The sequence below is a fragment of the Pinus tabuliformis genome, chromosome 4_2 (genome assembly GCF_031772625.1).
Source record: "Pinus tabuliformis cultivar Carrire ecotype Pingquan chromosome 4_2, CPIR1, whole genome shotgun sequence".
Classification (NCBI taxonomy): Eukaryota; Viridiplantae; Streptophyta; class Pinopsida; order Pinales; family Pinaceae; genus Pinus; species Pinus tabuliformis.
The window spans coordinates 1,149,527,282-1,149,549,778 of NC_142304.1; positions in this window are offsets into that span (position 1 = coordinate 1,149,527,282).

Genomic DNA, 22,497 nt, shown 5'->3' on the forward strand with positions numbered 1-22,497 from the left:
TCTCCCCCTTTGACATCAATGGCAAAGGAATGCAAACGAACTCCCCCTGTCAAGTTGCTCCCCCTGTCCTGCTGCATCTTTATGAATAGACTTGAGTGATGATAAAGGAATAACCCCCATCTTTTGTCGCAGGTGTTTGAATGCTTCCCGAGAAAGAGGTTTAGTGAAAATATCAGCTATCTGCTCCTTAGTACTTATATATTCCAGAGCGATGTTTTGTTCAGCTACTTACTCACGGAGGAAATGATACTTGATTGGTATATGTTTGGTTCTTGAGTGCATCACTGGATTTTTGCTGAGATTGATAGCACTAGTGTTGTCACAATAAATGGTAATTGGTTGATCTGTACATATGTTGACATCTTTTAGCGCTTCCTTCATCCATAGTATCTGAGTACAACAGTCTGTTGCAGCAATATACTCGGCTTCGGTTGTGGATAATGATATGGATGACTGTTTTTTGCTGAGCCAGGATACCAAACAGTCTCCTAGGAAGAATGCATTTCCACTAGTACTTTTCCAATCATCTATATTTCTAGCCCAATCAGCATCGGTGTATGCAGTTACAGTCAGTGTTGAGCTCCTTGGGTACCAAAGACCGAAATCTGAAGTTCCCTTCAGATATCTGAGGATTCTTTTTACGGCTAATAAATGGGATTGTTTGGGAGCCGATTGAAATCTTCCCACCATTCCTACTGCTTGCATTATATCCGGTCGTGTAGCTGTTAAGTATAGGAGGGCTCCAATCATTGACCTGTAATGAGTTGCATCTACTAGAGGGGAGTCATCATCTTTGCTCAGTTTGCAGTTTGTGGTCATGGGAGTGCTCATGGGTGCACAGTTCTCCATTCCATATTTTTTGAGCATGTCTTTTAGATATTTGGCTTGAGATATACACAATCCTGCTCTGGTTTGAGATACTTGAAGTCCAAGGAAGTGGGACAGTTCTCCTATCATTGACATCTCAAATTCTTTTGCCATGCTTTGAGAAAATTCATGGCTCATTTCATCATTATTACTAGCAAAAATCAGATCATCGACATAAACAAGAGCAACTAGTAACTTACCTTGATCTGTCTTTATGTATTGATTGCTTCCAACCACTCCCTTTTTGAAGCCTTGTTGTTGGAGATAGTTATCCAGTCTTGCATACCAAGCTCTAGGAGCTTGTTTCAACCCATACAAAGCCTTTTTCAACTTACAGACTAGGTCCTTTCCTGTTGTCAGATCAAAACCTTTTGGCTGCTCCATGTAGACTTCCTCCTTGAGTTCCCCATTTAGAAATGTTGATTTCACGTCCATTTGATAGATTTTGAATCCTTTCGAGCAAGAAAATGCTAAAAACATCCTGATAGCTTCCATACGGGCCACTGGTGCAAACGTCTCTTCAAAGTCAACTCCTTCAATTTGCGAATAGCCTTTGCAAACAAGTCTTGCCTTGTTTCTGATAACCTTTCCTTCCTCATTCATTTTATTTTTGAACACCCATTTGGTTCCTATTATGTTTTTGTCCTTCGGACGAGGTACCAGCTCCCATGTCTTGTTCTTCTCAATTTGGGACATTTCTTCTTCCATTGCTTTTACCCAATGAGGATCCTTACTTGCTTCTGTGAATGTTTCTGGTTCTATCATAGATAGGAGGGCAATGGTTTTTCTCTTGGGTGAGGTTGTTATCCTTCTTCTGGTCTGCACACCTTCATCTTTATCACCAATGATCTGTTCTTCTGGATGATATCTTTCTACATACTTCATCTTTGAAGGGGTATGAGGTGGTACTCTTTCATCTTCCTCTTCTTCATCATCTATCTCTTCTTCTTTAGATTCTTCTTCTTCAATGAGAAAGTCATCTTCTTGTTCTTCAATTTCCTTTTCTGGAAGATCTTCATCAACCTTTACATCGATGCTTTCCACTACTTTCTTCAGTTGAAAATTGTAGCACTTGTAAGCCTTGCTTCGTGGAGAATATCCAAGAAATATCCCCTCATCAACCCGAGAATCAAATTTTCCAGGTGAACCATCATTTATTTTTATCAAGCACTTGCTTCCAAATATTTTGAAATACTTCACTGAAGCAGGTCTCCCTTTCCATAGCTCATAAGGAGTTTTGTCACAATTTGGTCTCAATTGAGTCCGATTCAATGTATAGACAGTTGTCCCTACTGCTTCCCTCCAGAATTTAGGTTGTAGGTTTGCTGCTAACAGCATGGTTCTTGCCATTTCTTGGACAGTTCGGTTTCGTCTTTCAACTACCCCATTTTGTTGAGGTGTTCTGGCAACCGAGTATTCCCTTCTAATTCCATGAATATTGCAGAACTCTCTGAACTCGTTTGATGTGAATTCTCCTCCTCGGTCTGTTCGGAGACACTTAATTTTTGAATCTTTTTCATTTTCTACAAGGGCTTTTAGATTCTTAAAACACTCAAAAGTTTCATATTTATACTTTATGAAATATATCCACATCATTCTAGTATAATCAACAAATAATACAAAGTACCTTTCTCCTTGGAGTGCTTGATTTCTAGTTGGCCCACACACATCAGCATGTATGATCTCCAAGGGCTTTGATGTATAGTGTTCCTTTGTCTTGTGGCTGGTTCTGGTCTGTTTTCCATGTTGACATGGACCACACACTGCTTGATTTGGTTTTGACAACCTTGGGATGTCTTGTACAGCTTTGATCTTGTTGATATTGACCAGATTTTCGAAGCTGGTATGTCCAAGTCTCTTGTGCCACAACCAACTCTCATCTGCCTGACTCAAGTAGCATTTGTTTTCCTGAATCTTGTTCAGAACGTAAATGTTGTCTGGTGTTCTCACTCCTTTTGCCACAAGTTTCCCTGAGCCAGAGTTCCTTATTTCACAGTCTTTGGTGCTGAAAAAAACCTTATGTCCTTGATCACAAATTTGGCTGACACTCAGAAGGTTGTGTTTGAGTCCGTCAACCAACAGAGCATCTTGAGCTTTTCCTTTTACATTGATCAGAGTAACTGTTCCTCTTCCTGCAATTTTGCCAGTTCCGCTTCCAAAGGACACATTCCCTTCCTTTTTGATCAGTGAGATAAATTTCCTTCTGTCTCCTGTCATGTGTTTGGAGCACCCACTATCCACAAACCACTGGTTGCCATTATTTTGCGCAAATAGAGCCAGGCTGCATTTGTCCATTGTAGAGATCTTGCTGCTCGTCTTTCTTCCTTTGAGTGGGCAGTTTTGTTCATAGTGTCCATTATTGTAGCAAAAAGAGCAAGTCAGATCAAATTTAGTCAAGGGATCGAATGAGTTGAAGGTTTTGATTTGTCCCTGACTTTTGGGAGCATATGAGTTGATTACTCGGTCCTTTTGTGTTGTCTTCTCACTTCTGCGAGCCATACAGTGTCTAGCTTGGTGACCGAAGTTTTTACAGTGAAAACAGTGTCCAAGAAATATGGTTTTGAAGTAACCACGGTTTAATTCACTTTCCTTTCTGAGAATTACTCCTCCCTCGTCCTTTGGATTTTTTATGGGCCCTTGGTGGGGTACAGATTTGTATTTGCTGTAGTGTCCATGATTCGACTCCACATTCTTCTTTGGAGTAACTCTTTCTTTGTTCTTGGAATCTAGGATGCACTTTTGATAAGATACTTTTTCATCTTTTGGGGGTTGCAGGAAAGTGCATCGGCATAGCTTTTCGCACTATTCTTAGTGCTTGAGGATTCTCCCTTGAAACCTATTCCAGACTTATCATGTTGAGGTTTTTGATTTTTCAGAATAGTATCAATTATTTGAGAGCTTTTACAACCCTTTTTAATTTGCTCCAACTCCTTTCTCAGAGATACTACTTCGGCCTCACGTTCTTCACAAGTCTCTTCTTTTTCCTTAAGCTTTGTTTCCAAGAGATCTTCTCTTCTTCTTATTTCCTCGTTTTCCACTTTGAGAGAGATAATTTTGTTCCACAGTTTCTTGTTCTCTTCAATGGCACTTATTAACAGTTCATCCACAATTCCTTCTGACCCCGAGTCATCATCATCTGTGAGTTCCATGAATAATGCTTGTTGGCTTTCATCATGATCGCTTTCCTCATCTGATTTCTTTTTGATGACCATAAACTCATCCTCATCAGACTCGCCTTGCTTGGAGAGAAGGTTTTTCTTATTGAACCCTTTCTTTTTGTATGTCATTCTTTTAGAATTTCTTTCATCATCACTGTCTTGTTTATGAGGACATTTTGCTGCATAATGACCTATTTTACCACATTTAAAACAGATAAGAGGATACTTGCCTTTAAGCTTAGATCCTCTCTTCAGCTTTCGTACATATTGAGCCAATTCGGATTCCACATTTGACTCATCACTACAATCATTCCTTTCTTTCCCTTTCTTTGACTTTGAGGCCTTGAATGCTACATCTTTGGAGCTAGGTCCACCTTTCCTCACTTCATAGGCAGTGAGAATTCCATGGAGTTCATCCATTTTGAGGGTGTCAAGATCCTTTGATTCTTCTATAGCATTTATTTTGGAGTCAAATCTGTCTGGAAGGGACCTTAATACCTTTTGTACAATAGTACTTTCTTCAACCTTTTCATCCAATCCTTTCAGGGAATTTACCACTTCAGCTACTCGGAGGAGGTATGTTGCAATATCTTCTTCCTCTTCCATCTTCAAACTTTCAAATTGTCTTCTGTGAGTTTGAAGCTTTGCCTTTTTGACTTTTGAGTCTCCATCGTACAAGCTAAATAGCTTCTCCCACATTTCTTTGGCAGAGTTACAGTGCATGATTTTTGTAAACTCAGAATCAGAGATTCCACTGGTGATAGAGTTCATGGCTTTTGCATTTGCAATGTAGGCTTTCCTCTCGTCTTGGTCTGTTGGAAGAGTGGAAGTAGCTCGGTATTCAGTTTGACAAAAATGCCAGACTTCAGGTCCAAGGGACATTAAATAGTAAGTCATTCTTTTCTTCCAAAACCCAAAGTTAGTGCCATCAAACAGAGGAGGTTTTCCTGATGCTTCATGATTTCTCATCATGGTTGCTGATCCTTCTTCAAGCTGTTAGGCTAGAATGAAGAAGCCTGCTCTGAAACCAATTGTTGGAAATACTGAGAGGGGGGAGAATCAATATTTCTTTTTCTCACTATTGTTTTACTAGTTAAAACATATATGTTCAAAACACAAAATGAACAGCAGGAATAAATGCTTTTATTAATATAACTGTGCAGAAAAATAAATACAATAAATAGATTGTCACAATTGGTTGCCAAGCTCCAACTTGGACTTTGGTGAGGCTCCAACCTCCTGAGCACCAACTCTATTTTGCCAAGACACCAATCTTGGACTTAGGAGAACCAACTCCCAAGGACTTCAATCCTGTTCAATTCTGAGGCTCCAACCTCTTTGGTATACACTGGTGTGCTGTTGCGCTCTTTTCAGCTTCCACTGCTTCTGCTGCCCCCTTTTCTTCTGCTGCTTTCACTATCTCATGCTCAGATTATACCGTTCACGAACCACCACAACAGTTCTCTGTTTTTGCTGCTTTTATATGCTCCATGCCCCTATCCATTCGTTTCCTCTTACATGCTGGCTCTTTGGCTTCCTCCTCACTTGATCACTTGACACTTCGGCTTCCATTCCTTTGCTTCTTCTCTCTATACAAGTGTTCCAAAATCTGAGTAGAAAAACCCAAACTCCCCTTTCTTAAATAAAACTCGGCCCTTGACCTCTGGTTAATACCTTACAGGCTTTATCGGAGGTGTTTAATCACCCATCAGAAGCCACCACCCGAGCGTTTTAATCAACCATCGGAAGCCACCACCCGAGCGTTTTAATCACCCATCGGAAGCCACCACCCGAGCGTTTTATCAACCATCGGAAGCCACCAACCGAGCCTTTAATCAACCATCACTGAGCTCTTTAATCAACCATCACCCAGGTTTTAATATATACCTTAACCCCGAGGCCATGTATCATATAATACACGGAAAACATTAGAAACCCCCGCTCTAATTCAAATGCCGGACTTCAATTATTATGCACCCGCCTTTACAATTATCGGCGGGTCCGGATTTCAGCGGTCACAATAACTCTTAAGCCCAGACCTCCGACGAGGTGCGGACCCGATATGGCTTTAGACTCCCTTTAATATTGTTTCAGGTCCGATGAGCATCGGCGTTCGCTGTAAACAATAGACCCATTCCTCCGATGTAACGCGGACCCGATGCCTCCTTACATTTCTTCCTAAACTGAATTTAGATCCGTCATATCGGCGGATTCCTTATCGGCGAGTCTTGATGGGTTGCGGACCCGATCTCCTTTAGGCTGCTCCAAATATAATTTCGGCTCCGGATGATTTCGGTGATCGCTACCTCCGCTACTCCGATGTGATACAAGAGTTCTGCGGACCCGATATGGTTGTATATTCTGCTCTATAAGATTTCGGCTCCGGGCTGTCGGCGGTGTCACATATCGCATCCCCCGATCCTTCCGACGCGATCGCTCCGATATGCCAATTGCCGATTAGATCTCCGCCGTCCATTATTCCTTCAGATCGGACGATCAGCGCTAAATCGCATATCGCGTCCACTCTCACCCCTAAGGGTTCCGATACGATATCGCTGCTATTTTCCTCCACTCCCGATAATCGTTAATACATGCATATGTGGGTTTTCATTGCCCGAACAATCGCCCGATAGTATTAATGAAGGCATATATGGCTCAACAGCTCCCGATAATGTTGTCTGAGGCATATATGGCTCTGTTTGCTTCACTTGCTCCTCCGATGGCTCCTCTTGCTTTGGCATGTATATGGCTCCTCCGATATGGCTCCTCTTGCTCTGATATATGTGGCTCCTCCGATATGTTCCTCTCTGCTCCAATGTGGCTCCTCTGGCTTGGTCCGCTCCTCTTGGCTCCTTTTGCTCCTCTTGGCTCCGATATGCTCTGTCTCCTCCTCTTGAATATTGCCATATTGACATCAATGACAATCTGTGTCCAACAATTATTATCTTGATAAATTATTTATAAATTTTAATAAAATATTTTAATGAATTATCAATAAATGTTTTTGAAATTAAAACTTTTTTATTTTAATTTTTTACCTATTATAGAAATTTCAGATTTAAATTTGATAACTATAATTTCATCTTTAAATTTGATAACTATAATTTCATCTTAATCTATAGGCAACCAAATTTTGGAAATTTTAAAGTAACTATATCAATTTAAAAGACGTAATTTTATTTTTTTTAATCGATTAAATTTAACTTAAAAAATAGAGATACAAGATTAATGAATATGAAGTAGAAATTTTCAATAATTTTTTATGATAGGCCAATAAAATTTTTTAATAAGCTTATAACTTATAGTTTTTCTTTTAATTTGTTGAAATATTTTTTTATAATATTTTAAAATTTATTTTTAATATATAAATGAATTTAATATTTATATATATCTATATATATAAACCATTTGAATTCATGAATTTCAACAAATAAATTTAAATTTAAGGCGCATTGTTTATCTAAGTCAAAATTATTCCAAAAAATTTATTTTATTGTTAAAATTAGGTGAATTTTTTTTTTCGAAAAATCTGTGATGATTATAAAAATGTTTAAATTGCGATGGAAATGGATGATAGCTATAACCTAAATTTTCTAAACATTCCTCAAATTTTTAGCAAAAAACAAACCAAAAATTACCATATTTTCCTGGCTGTTTGTAGCCTTCGTAGACTACTCTCAAATTTAACTGGAAAATATGAAAACCTCTGAAACATAAAACAGTTTAGAAAAAGCACCAGTGCAAACACCATACATACAGTGCCTTTATTAATGCATTGCCCTGTATTGAATGTATTGAACGTAGAGACAGCCTGTTAGCTTTGTGGAAAAGACTACTCTCTTGAATGTTGGGCTGAAAGATTGATGGTGCACATCAACCCAGAATACTGCCTCCCTGCATAGGCAATAAACATTAGGATGCTTTTAATGCAATTGTTAGATTTTGCAGTAGTGTTAAGTTTACGCGTTTGGTAGATTTTACAGTATTTAAAATCCAGTTATTGGATCTGACAGTACAACCTGAAACATTTTGACATTTTGATATGTCTGTGTAACACATAAATTTGGTCTTTATTCAATATTAATCTCTGCAACACAGGCTAATAATGGTTACAACTTGCAAGGGAGCTTCACTGTATGCAAAATTATAAATATTATTCATTGTTGCATTCATCTGTCTTCCAATTTCTGGCGGGAGATTGAATTGTGGGATGGTGAGTTCGATTCTCGTTGCCTTCTATATAAGCTTTACCTAAGAATCCCAAAGGCCACAGAGAGTCTACCATAAGTGGCACAACTCAGATTTGATTCTCAGCGTATTGTGGTTTTGGGTTTATTCCTAGGTTGTTCTTAGAGATTTTGCTTTGGCAAAAGATTAGTGTGGTTTCTTTCAAAAGGAAGAAATGGCGAGCAAACAATGTTCTTTTTGGCGATGGCTATCAAGGATTACTGGGCAGGGGATGAGACAGTATGAAAGAATCAATAAACATGAACAACAAGAAGTTGTCTGTGAAGAGGAAGCTGAAATTTCTTCAGTAGCAGCAGTAACATACAGAAAAGTGAGACATTTATTCAAATTAAGCAAAAGGAAGGCAAGGTCAAGGAGAAGTAGGAGGAGGGTGAGGATTCGTTTTGTGTTGGGCATGAGACGTCGTCTCAGGTGGGCTACTCTGCTCCAACAGCTGAAGGTTTCATGGCGTCGTTTTGCCAAGGTGGTGAAAGAGAGCCAACCCCATTTCGCAGATCTATTAGCTGGGAATCACCTTTTCTTGCATCTAACTCCACCTCCTCCCATTTGCTGGTACAGTCACCTTGAAGCGAGAGTAGGAGGTCATAGAAATATTGGGCACCCACGGTCTATGTTGTATATTCTGTAATGTTGGGATTTATGATACTGGAATCTCAGTAATTGATCTGCACTTCATGGTTCAGCTTCTTTTATTTCGAGTTTCACGTGGAGGAATTGTTCGGATGGTTGGAATCTCGGCAAAACATTTCAAAAAATCTTGTAGATGCAGTGTTTGAATCATGTTTTTGATGATAGGAATAGATTCATCACCATCAAAAAGTTAAAAATAATCAATATTATTTTGTATTAATGGAGAAATGGTTACATAGTTGTAACGTATCTTCTTAGTTTAGGATTTGTTCCTAGAGTTTAGGAGAGTGTTTACAACTACCTGATTTTCAGTGATGTATTTAATATTGTAATATTCAGTGAATGGAGAGAGAGTCTCTTCTTTGTTTTTGGGTGCAGTCTCCACACCTGTGACCTGCTACTCCTTCATTTAATTCAAAGTCTGATTTTTATCTGAAAAACCTTCAAAAAAATCTTGTAGATGCAGTGTTTGAATCATATTTTTGAGAATAGAAATAAATTCAACACCATCCAAAAAAGTTAAAACACCTAAAATTATGAATTTTTATAACTTTTACTTAGATTTACAAAAATATCTGCTAGATTTTTTTTCAAAATATAATCAAAATTTCAATAATTTTCTAAGAAAAAAACCTAATATTTAGAGGATGGCATTTCTAAAAACTTTTTGTACAAAAAGATTAAAATTTCCAATATTTATAGATTTTAGCTTTTGGATTCTAATGCCATAAATGGTATTTTGGAATTGGTTAAATCATGCATACTCTACTGAAACCATATCTTTATTTCAAACACATATATATATATAATTAAACTTCATTTATCTTTATCCATGTTAGCGATTTACATGGCTATGAAATACATCATTACACGAAATATATATATATATATATATGACATTCTAGGTTAGCGATTTACATGGCTATGAAATACATTATTATACTAAACATATATATAATTAATTTTCATTTATTTTGACGTTCATGTTCTATATAAATATCATATTAGCTATCTCTATAGTTTAAGTTGAGAAGTTTTTAAAAATAAATTAATTATTAAGAAAAATGGTTAAATATTTCTTATTATTTTAATTTATAATAATTATATTTTATTAATTTTGATATTTATTTGTAAAGAAGCATTTTACGATTCAATATCGCAGTGATATTGTAAAATGTCTATATCAGAATTAATGAAATGTTAATTTTTTCAAATTAAAATAATAAAAATAAAAATGTTATGTTATATAATGTAATGTTATATATGGCTTTTGAATTTATATGAATTTTTATTAATTTATTTTAAATTTATATGAATTTTTATTATTTATTTATTATTTATATTATTTTTTTTAGGTAGTTTAGGTGAATTTGATTCAGTAAAGTTACTTAAGATTTTGAGCTCTAAAGTTTATGAGAATCCATGGTATTCACATGGAATATTGTCTATTTAACGGATAGCCTATTTAAAGCGAGAAAGAGTCTAGATAAATGTGTCATTTTATGTCTTTGAGTGAAAAAGCAAAATTATATTATCTTAATTTCACTCTTTATTTGTAAAAAGTAAACCAACCTAGATCCATCTTTACTCCAGCCCCCAAAAAAATCAAATCTCTTAAGATGCAAACCAAAAATTTACACCTTAAAAAATTAGATCTCTGAATAAATCTAAAATTAAAATAAATCTAAACCAAAACTAAAATAAAAATATCTCTTATAAACATAAATATAATTAAACATAAAAAAACTACATTTATAATTTAATTAATATTTACTTTAAAAAACATTAAATAATATTAACAACAACAGAAAGAATAATCCAACAATTAAAACATAAGCTTTGATTAGAATTACAATAATACTATTAACAGAAATGGTTATTTACTTGATTTATTTTTAAATAGTATTACATAGATAATAGTCCAACACTCAAAACAACATATAGTTATTAACACTTAATAAGAATTAAGATAATTACCTACGACCATACTATCACGAAGAGTGTGATTTACTTTGTTTAAGCATCATGTACAGCTCTCTACACATAGTTTGGATATACCTGCACTCACTCCCACATGGATTTTTGATGGGGGTAATAAACTATTGAATGGAAGTTTTTCATATTGTTTTTTAATTTTTCACCGTTTACTCTCTACCTTTAATTATGTTAGTGTCGACCTTTAATTATTTTTCAGGGTTTACTTGATACCTTTTATTTTTCACTGTTCCTGTTTACTCTCTTTGTACTGTGTACAGATTTAATTAAGGTTTTATTTATTTATTGAAAACTCTATTTATTATTTTTCTATATTTTGTTAGGGTGTGTTTTTTAATTATAATTTTGTTTTTATTTATTTATTTATTTATTTTATTGAAAACTCTGTTTATTATTTTTCTCTATTTTTATGGTGTGTTTTTTTTATAAATTTTTTTTATTAATTATATTCAATAACATTGGTTGTTTCATGTTTTAATAGTGTTATTTTTTTATGATTGTATTCAAATTATTTTTCACATTTCTATAAATATAAAAAAATTGGAAATTTTTTGATGGTAAAATGATTTTTTAATATCAATAAAGATTAGATGTAAATAATTAATTTTAATGCAGGGTTTAATAATTTATTAAATTTATGTTTCAAGTGACAATTTGACAATTTAATTAATGATTAAAATGATGTGAAATCGTGCAAACTAAAAAATCCACGATTCAATTACCTATTCGTGATTTATCTATTAAAAAAAAAAAAATTATAAATCCCAAAAAATATAATGATAGTAACTAAAATCAACTTCATCAATACAGAACTAATCTAATTATAAATTCTTCTAAATTACAAAAATAAATACTAAATTTAATAATTGAAAAAAAATATGCAAAAAAGTCTTCAAAATATATACTCGAATTTAATGCTATGAAAATAAATAAATATATAATTGATTACTTAATGCTTGATATTTATACATAAATTTTGAATTGGATAACTTTTAGAATGATAATCTTGAATGAGATAATGCCTATGCTTCCCACAATTTTTATAATACTTGTTCTTTATAATACTTATGACACTCCATATATGTTTTGACTTCATGTATTAATGCCAAGGAGTAATTGTTGCTCTTTCTAATGCTACTTCTTTGAAGCTTGTTGTCACTCATGCCCCTCTCTTTAATGCCAATGTGCTTAGTATGTGTTATGTTGTTCGCATGGTTAGCTCCGGACATTGTACATATCGTTTGGTGTTTGACAAGACTCTCTTCTTGGGGGTTAGGGAATTGAGGCAGAGTTTTGAATTTTTTTAAGTGGTTTTATTATGTTTTTGGTGGTTTTCCGCCCATGTTTTTTTAAATATGATTAAATAATCAAGCTTGTAATTTATTTTAGTTAGATAATTAGAATTTTGGATGACAAATATATTATATTTAAATAGTATTGTTAAGATAATCAGACTTAAGATTAAACATGGATTTTTTAGTTATTTTTTTAGATATAATGTATAAAATTATTATTATTATTATTATATAATTCTATATATATATATGTGGGGGTTAGAAAAGTAATTAAAGATGTTTTTAACGAAATTATTAAGGATGAAAAAATTAAGGTATATAAAGTTTTTATTAAAAGAAAAAAAACCTTGTATAAATATAAGGCAATATTATATCCTTAATCTCTTTAAAGTTGAGCTTAGAAAGTTTTGGAGGAACATTCTTGTCCGTAAATCAAAAGAAAATAATTTGATCTCTTTAAAGGAATGGGATGTCTATTTTAGGAATCTCTATGACTCCTCGGACACCATGAGCTACATCAAAAGCACTCCTATAGAGGGAGATACCTTTTCTTTGGAAGACGTGGATTCCAGAAATAAGAAGCTTGCTAACAGGAAAACTAGGGATATTGAAGGGTACCAAGATGAAATTTTCAAAATTGGAAGGTCCATCCTCACCCTGCACTTGCACAATCTCCTCAAGTGGGTAGTCAAATAAGGCTTCCCTAAGTTGTGGATGCAAAGCCTGATCGTGCCTATATTTAAAAGTGGGGATAAAAATGTTCCCTCTAACTATAGGACTGTCATGATCAGCCATATTTTAACCAAGTTGTATGGCCTCATTCTGGAAAAAAAGATTAGCACTTGGCTTGAAATCCATGGTAAAAAATCCATTGGGCAAGATAGGTTTAGAAGGCATCACTCTACGATCGACCACCTTGTCACTCTTAGGACCATTGTCGAGGATTGTCATAACAGTAAGACTAATCTCTTCTATTGTTTTGTTGACTTTATAAAAGCTTTTGACATTGTTCTTCAATAGAAGTTATGGAAAAGGCTCAATGAGATAATGGTTCCTCCCTAGTTAAGGGTCGTTGTTATTAGATTATACGAGAATGTTATTTCCAAGCTTAATACCACTGAGGGTTGGTCTACTAATATTAAATGCAACATTGGTGTTAAGCAAGGGTGTCCCCTATCCCCTACCCTTTTTGGCATTTACATTGACAAGCTTGAGGAATGCTTAGAAGTTGTTGGTTGTGAAGGACCCAAGCTCGTTGGTATAGTCATTACTCTTCTCCTCTATGTTGATGATATCATTTTTCTTGCTAGGAGTCTCAACAATCTCAATAAGTAGCTTAAAACCCTCCACGATTATTATTCCAAGATGGGTATGACTGTTAATACTGACAAGACTAAAGTTATGATTATTAAATCCAAAAAGATCATCTATGATAATTTCATTTATGATAAAAATTACTTAGAGAATGTTTCTTCTTACAAATATTTAGGTATTGACATCCACCATCAACTCAACTGGAACCATAGCATTGAGAAAAGGATTATAGGAGGTTGGAAAGCTTACTATGAGCTTGAAAACAATTGTAAGACAACCGATCTTTGGGTTTGGAGTAAAAAAAAGTTCCTCTTCGAGACTCTCATCACCCCTATTATTTTATATGGATGTGAGGTGTGGGGCTACAGACTATCTAGAGATTCATGAAGAAAGATTGGAATGATCCAAAACCAATTCATAACCTACAACCTCGGGATTAAAGGCAATACTCCCTACCCTATTCTCTTAATTGAGGCTAGCATTTCCCCCATTGAATGCACAAGTAAGAAGAAGATGTATAACATGGAAGACAAGAGACTCCCAAAAATTTCTTCTAACTCTAGTCAAACCACCTTCGACTCAAGCAAGGGTAGCATAAGGATGCCAAGCACTGGCTCAATTATTGGGAGATAAATGAGGAGATCATCCTGGGGAATAAGGATAATATTAAAAATGTCATTTCTTCCAAATTTAAGGATAAGTTATGGAGCGATAAGGAGTTAGAGGGGAAAAGAAAGTTAAGATACTATAAGGAGGTTATCAACCCCATGCTTGCTAACTAGAATTACCTTTCTATCTTAACTAGTGCTAAGAAGAGAATGGATATTGCAAGGATATGAACTAATTCTTATGAACTTCGAAGTTAAACTGGATGTTGGTCTATTCCCAAGATATCTTGAGACGAGAGAATATGCCTTCTTTATGATACTAAGAGAGTCGAAGATGAAAAGCACTTTCTCTTGGATTTTCCGGCCCTTACTCACATCTCCTCTCATTTCCAAAACATTTTCCCCACTACCAACCTCCTCGACTTGTTCAATCAGCAAAACTACAGTGACCCGGAAAGCTTCTTTCCCTCCTTTTTGATCATAGAAATAGAATTTTAAATAATCCCATCATTGTCGTGGTGTCTATTAAATTAATAGATAATCTTTATACCAATTTACATTAACATTAAATTTAATAAATTTATTTTAATAACCTTTTTTATCTTCTTCAACTCATTTAATTTAAAATCTTGAAATTTGTTAATCACCAACTTTAAATTTTATAACCCAGCATTTTAATCGATTTTAGTATATATGATCTGTTTTATCTTTTCAGACCGTTTAAATTAAAAAATTTAAATCTGTCAATCAGCAACTTTAAATCTCAAAACAAAGATTACCTTCATTACAAAACATTTCATTAAACTATATAATGAAACCAAAATTTTTAATCACTAACTTTCAAAAAACAATTTATTTAAAGTAATTAATTTTTTTATATCTTCCAACTTCAAATTTTAAAATTTATTTACCAACTTCAAATCTTAAAATAAAAATTACCTTTATAAAAATGCAGCAACTATTGATAGGGGTTACACTTACTCAAGTTCTGATTGTTCAAGTCTTCTCTGTTAGATGAGATTAAACTTGAATAAATATGAAGCCTAATATTATAAATTGGTAAAAATGGACAAGGTGAATAAATATTAATTTAATTAAAAAAATTAATTTATAAATTAATTATTGAATCAGATTTTCAAATAAGTATTGGTTTCATTTAATTATAATATTGTGATAATATATATATATATATATATATATATATATATATATATATATAATTTTATGTAATTATATATTTATAAATTAATTATTGAAATACATTTTATTCTAATTTTATATATGTAGAAGTATTGATTTCATTTAGTTATAACATTATGATAGTATATTTAATCGAAAAAAATGAGGACTTTGTTATATATATCAGATTTTATTTTAATTAAATAATATATTTAGTTATTAATATTGGTAATTATAGTACATTAGATTTTATTCTAACTAAATATATATTTAATTATTAATATTGGTAATTATAGTGTATATGATTCAAAATAGATACTAATAAATAAATGATTATAAGACTCAGCATCTTCAAGTGTAATGTGTAATTTGGAAGTTTAAGAAAGATAAATTGATAAGAAACAATGCAAATATAAATACGAATGAGATAAAAGAAAGGAAAAAAAGAAAAATAAATGGAAACCAAAAATAATAATAAGAGAGAAAAGACTAAAGAATGAGGATTTTGTTACATACTTCTTTAAATGGCCTCTTTTTGTGAAGTTCAATTCATGAAAACTGAATATAGGGAAAAATATCCAATGAGTCTGAGAATACTAGATATATAGAAGGGAAGAGGGAATAATGCTTCTTGATAATTGGATAATTAAGAACATTTGCAAGTATTCCATTGAGAGAATATATCTATAATTTGACACCATTTTCTCCAAGTAAAAAATTCATATGGTTGGATGTTGAGCCTTCTAATGGCAAAATATTGGGAAAAATTAGTATATACATTATCTTCATTAACAATGGTTAAGGAACTAACAACAATTTATCCCAAACAAAAAAGACGACTATTATATTTATTTAGAGTTACCATATGTTCCCTACCTAATACAAATTATAGGAGGGTAGTCCCATATGCTTCCACACATTGTATACATAAATGATGTAAATTATAGGAGGGTAGTCATAGATGCCTCCATGCATCTCATCCACATGTAGGATATGGAGGGGTTGGGGGTCAGGAATGCCTTTAGACATAACTACACAAAACAAATCACAAATTGACTTTTAACCATTTTCAAGGAGGTAATTTTACATTCATTGATGATCCAACCATTATGGACTCTGAATTTAAATATTATATAGGGAGCTGGAAAATGAATGTACAACTAAATAGAATTGTAAATTATCATATTATGGATTCAATTAAAAAAAAGTTAATATGCTAGTTATTATGAATAGTAGCTTAAGCATTGAATTGAGTTTAATGCCAACCAATCTCTCTATTTATAGGTCAACGTTAAACTTTGTTCAATGCATAGTGTTCATCATGTACAATGAATTCTTATGACACATATGATATGACTCTTTATTGCATCTTTGTTGTCATAAAATTTTCATTTTCATATATACTTCTCAAAACTTTTAATGCCTTTAGCATCAAAGGTGTGTAGTTCAAGTATTAATGATAAACACAACCTTCTGATTTAATCACATTACCATTAGCATTGTTTCGAGAATGAATCAAGGGCATGATTAAATAACAATCCCTCATGAGATGAATCTTGATAAGAGTTGATAAAAGATGGAAAACCATAGGTTGTGCAAATTTACTAGATATTCCCATTTTGGCACTGCATAATATATTGTCTATAAATATTTTAATTCCTCATCATTGCAAATCCTACATCTATGTATGAATGATGATGAGTTCTTATTAGATCCTCCTAGAAAACCATTGTTGGAAAAATGAGGCAAATGTCAATTGTCTTGAATATTAGATCGATGGACAAGCTCACATTTATGGTCATCTAACACATTTGAATGGTTTTTAACGATCTAACCATCACATTAGACATATAATTCCATAAGGGAATTCCTTATGGAATAACTAAGAAAATGTAAAACATCATAGGAAAATATGGTCATCACATCACATCTCATTAACTCTAAGTTCCATGTGGGAAAAACTCCATTTTCATAATACAATGCTTTATTATTTCCATATTGTTAAAATAATGATCACACTGAGAGGGGTGCAGGTGTTGAATTGGTGCAACATCCTAAACAATTTTACAATTTGATCATAACTAAAAACATGACAAAGTATCAATAAACATGATTATCACATCAACACATGAAAGCACCAAATGTACATGCCAAACCCTTTTACCATTGTCACCTTCAAACTAACCTATCTTCTCATCTAGGAATATTTGGACCAAGTGTAGTATGTTGTTGGAAAGGTCTCAGAGAGGACTATCCAACACCATCTATAGATTCATTTGAACATCATAACTTCAACATATTCTCAATAGCTTCGAGTCACTTTGTAAGGGATTGAGCTTCCAAGACATCAAGAGATCATTATACTCAATAATCTCATTCTTTTGACATCAATGACATTGGTTATTATCAATGACAAAACTATGTCCAACAATCTCCCCCTTTTTCATTGATGGAAACACCACCAAACATTAACAACCATTGATGGAAATAGGTTGAACTTCGCCTTTCAAGTTTTTGGTCCAATGTTTTCCTTCTCTTTCAATGTATTCTTTTTACCCTCCTTTGAAATCAATGGAAAAGGGACCTACTAAAGATGGATGCTTATCTGGTGATTGCTTATCAATGCTACATAATTGTTCTTTTATCTTCTTGTGGACCTGTTCCTCCTATTGAATGAAATCCCCCTTTGAATATGCTCTATGTCATGTGAATAGACTCTCTTCATGTGAAGTGGGCTCTCCTCCTATGCATATGTTCTATGCCTACTAGCACATTGTAGTCATACTCCTCTTGAGAGTGAGATGAAAGTCATCCTTGTATTTTACATCAATTCCACATTATCAACAAATCATTTGCACACATCTCTGATCCACTACATGTGTCCCAATATCCACACCTGCATTGCTCAACTTCCTTGGATTGCTCAACTACTCTTTCTGATAGTTTCTCCTCCTATGCATGGTCTCTCGTCTTCCTTCAAATTCATTTATCCTGCATATTTTTTCTTCTTCAAGTTTCATTTCAAACATCTATATTCGTGAAGAAGACTTCACCAATGGATTAAACCTGAGCGATTAGATCTATCCTTGGTCCTTCCTATTTCATTCTCCATGCCTTGGTGTTTATTCTTGGGTTGGAAGAGAGACCTTGTCCTTTGAACCATCTCAAATTGATCATGCAATCACATGTTATATGTCCTTCATTGTGGCACTTGTAACAAACTATATTGGGCTTGAATATTGGTGGGAATAGTTCATATGACCTGCTACTATAACTTATGATGTGTGTGTCCATATATGTGTTTCTAGAAGCCTGATAATATCCTCTATTTATTATATAATAATGTGTTTTGCAATCCCATTCTTTATGTCCCAATCTCGTGCATGAGCTTAACAATGACCAAAATACATATTTTGATGCTTGGCTGAATGGAATTGTCTTGATGAGGCATTTTTTCTGAAGTTATTCCTTGGAATATATTCATCTAGTCTATGTTAATTTTGACTTTTATCCCGTTGCTACTTGTATATCCCTTGAGAATATTTTATTTCATAGTGATCCTTATACTTTCATCTTGGTTTCTTTCTTTACTTGGGCTAGTTGTATCGTGTTGATTCTTGGGGCCTTTTTTAGTGTCACCTGAGGTACTGAAGTGAACGTGCTTGGGTTAGTCCTTGCTTGGAATGATGTCTTCAATTGTATTGTTTTCAAATCATGAATGTATTCTTAGATAATTCTCCATATTATGTCCTTGAGATTGCTTCATCTATGGATGTTTCACAATATTTCTAATAACCCCCTATTTTGATGAAAGGAGATCTCTACAGGCTAAGGATATGATCTAATGATTCAGAACCTTTAAGGAGCTTCAATTTTTTATTTAGAAGATCTTAAGTTTTCTCCGATCCTCTTCTCAAACGCACTATTTATTCTTCCATTTTTTCACAAATTTATTCCTTTTCGTTTAATTTCTTTGACAAGATCTCATTCATCCTCTTATTTTCTTCAATTTTGAGAGAGATGATAGAATTTGTCTCATGATCTTTGTCTTGTAATTGATATTCTAGTTGCTCTACCATCTTTCTTATAGACTTTAGTTATTTTGGTGCACTTATGAGTTCTCCTTTAGAAGCACAATTTTCTTTTCTTCCACATTCATAATATTTAAATGGAAGATTAGCTTTAAAATTTCTAGTTCCCTTCTTTATCTTTATGACAAATTTGGCTTCTTCCTCATCTTATTCATGGCTAGTGTCTTCTTGAGTCCCATTCTTGCTTCCTTTCTTTGCTACTTTGAATGCAATTTCTCTGGTTCCTGTCTTGTTCTTTTCTATTCTTAGCTCATATTCAATTAGAGTTCCATGAAGGACATCCATGCATAATTTTTGCATGTCGACTCTTCAAGCATTGAAAATGTAGGATTGAACCTTGAAGGAAGTGATCTCAATATTTTTCGAACAATATCAGTTTCCTTGACTTCTTCACTAAGACATATGATAGAGTTGACAATATTTTCTACTTGAAGAAAATATGAAGCAATATTTTCATCTTCTTCCATTTTCAAACTTTCAAATTAACCTATGTAAGTTTGTAGATTTTCCTCCTTCACTTTGTTATCCTCTTCATAACAATTTTTTATCTTGTTCCATAATTCTCTAGCTGACTTTCAATTAATCACTTTCATAAACTCAATATTTGATAAGCCACTTAAGATGCCATTTATGGTGTTTGCATTGGATGTACAAAGAGCTTTACTAGATGCACCAATGGAAAGTGTAGCATGTACTTGGTAATAATTCTCAACATCTACACATATATTAGTACCCAAGTACATGATATAGGTTTCCATTCTTATCTTCCAAAAAACATGTTGTGTTCCATCAAAGTGGGGAGGCTTTCCTAAGGACATGTTATTGACCATCTTCTCTCTGATAAACCTTCCAATGATTAACTGTTCCTAAAGAAACCTACTCTGATACCAATTTTTATAATAATGATCACGTTGAGAGGTGGTAAATCAATGTAGCAACCATTTATACAAAATTAAAAAAAAATACAATTTGACCATAACTAAAAACATGATAGACCATCAATAAGCATCATCATAACATCAACACATGAAATCCATTTTGCCACTGTCACCTTTAAACTAACTTATCTTCTCATTTGGGAAGAGTTTGACCAACTGTAGTGTACCATTGGAAAGGTCTCAGAGAGTGCTATCCAACCATACCATTTATAGATTCATTTGAACATCATAACTTCAATAAAAACTCAATAATCTTCAAGTCTCTTTGTAAGGCACCGAGCTTCCAATACATCAAGAGATCACTATACTCAACGATATCATTCCTTTGACATCAATGATAGTGGTTGTCATCAATGAAAACAATATGTCTAACACATACATGATAGTTACACCGATTATTAAGATTTCTATATATAGAAATTATGTCAAGGCTAACTATGATGTTAAATATGGTCCACCAAGTCATCCTCGAGCCACCATATTGATAAAGAACCAATAAGCCAACATTCATGATAGACTTTTAGAGCATTTCATAATAGACATTTAATGTCTAATAACTCAATATTACAATAGTACACATAATGGAGAATTAATTACACCAACAACAATCAATGCATGCAAACAAAGCCTACGCTTGTGTGACTACATGGATCATCAAGTATGTCAAAAGGGATGAAACCGAGAAGCTTATTCTTCATTATTCTGCTGCAATGGGTGCACCTTATTGGAAAAGAGGAAGGCCTGGCTTCAACTTGAAAACATTTCCTATTACTTTGAATTAAACTACAAAACAAGGTTCATTTGTAGCCAAAAACAGTTAAAATTGTTGGGAATTTGTTAAACTCTTCATGTATTGGAAAGGAGAGCATTTTATAAAAGTTATTTTGATCAACTACCATTTAATTTAATGATAGATAATTCTACTTGATGCAGACAAATATTTCATAGAGAAATCATAGTCTTTGACTGAACATCTTTTAGTAAAGGCATCGAGTCTCTTCACAGGTATTGTTAGTGTTGGTATCTTCATCCTTCCATCAGTGATCAAATTTCTCTTTTTGCATGCATATTAGGCATCCCATCCGATCAGTTGTATTCCATTAGGTCATGGATCGACTGATGGTAGTGGTTCATTGTCAATTCCCTCATGGCATTTACTTGCTGGCCAATTTTCACATGTTTAGCTCATTTACTGTCATTTTATGTCATTTCATTTGCAAAAGCCATTTTTAGGGTTTTAGGTCTCACTAGGTCTAGGGTTTGTCATCATGGTCATCAAAAACCCAATAAAGGGTCAACAAGCACATGAGGAGGTCTAATAAGTTCATAAGATCAAAATTTCACTAATGATATGCTCAATAAGTGATTTTTACCTCAAAACTCTGTTTTGAGGTGAAAACAGAGTTTTTATTTTCTATGTACAAAATTTATGTAATTTGAAATATTTTCTATATGTAATAAGTTCCAACTGCTGCCCTTGTTCACCTTGCCAACTCTAGCCACTGCAGACAAAGTAAAAGTATCAATGCATCAATTTACTAAATGATCAAGAAAAGTCAATTCAAATGAAAAAACAGAGCTTATGTCCAAAAGTGACTTTGACATTAGAAAAGTGGGTTTGGAATAAGTAAAAATTAAAAGCCATCCATATATAAAGTGAAAGGAGTTCCATTTATCATTTTATTATGCAAAATACCCTTGGAGAGCACAAAATTGTGATTTGGAGGCAAATTGAGCTAAGGAGGTTAAAAAACATGTTTTCTAAGCAAACTTGCCTGGCACTACGCATCAAAGGCATTGCGCTATGCATCAGACTGGCATTGCGCATTAGTGACTTTTTGCCAATGTTAATTTGCACGGGCGTTGTGCATCAGGAGGGCGTTGCGCATTGGGCCCAGTGCGCTATGCATCAGTCCAAAACTTGCTAAATCGTTCCAAATCGTTCAATAACCCTCAAAAATGTTGCATTGCTATTCTACAAGTAAGTTATCATTGCCCTAGAGCTAAATTTGATCTCATACTTGTGTTCTTCATGAGTTTTGCATGTTGAAAGTTAAACCCTAGCTTGTCTTCATTATTTTCCATTCCATTGTGCAATTTTCACTCCATAATCCCAAAAAGCATCATTAAATCCTTTTCCCTCTTCCATTTGCCTCAATCACTCGATTTATCCC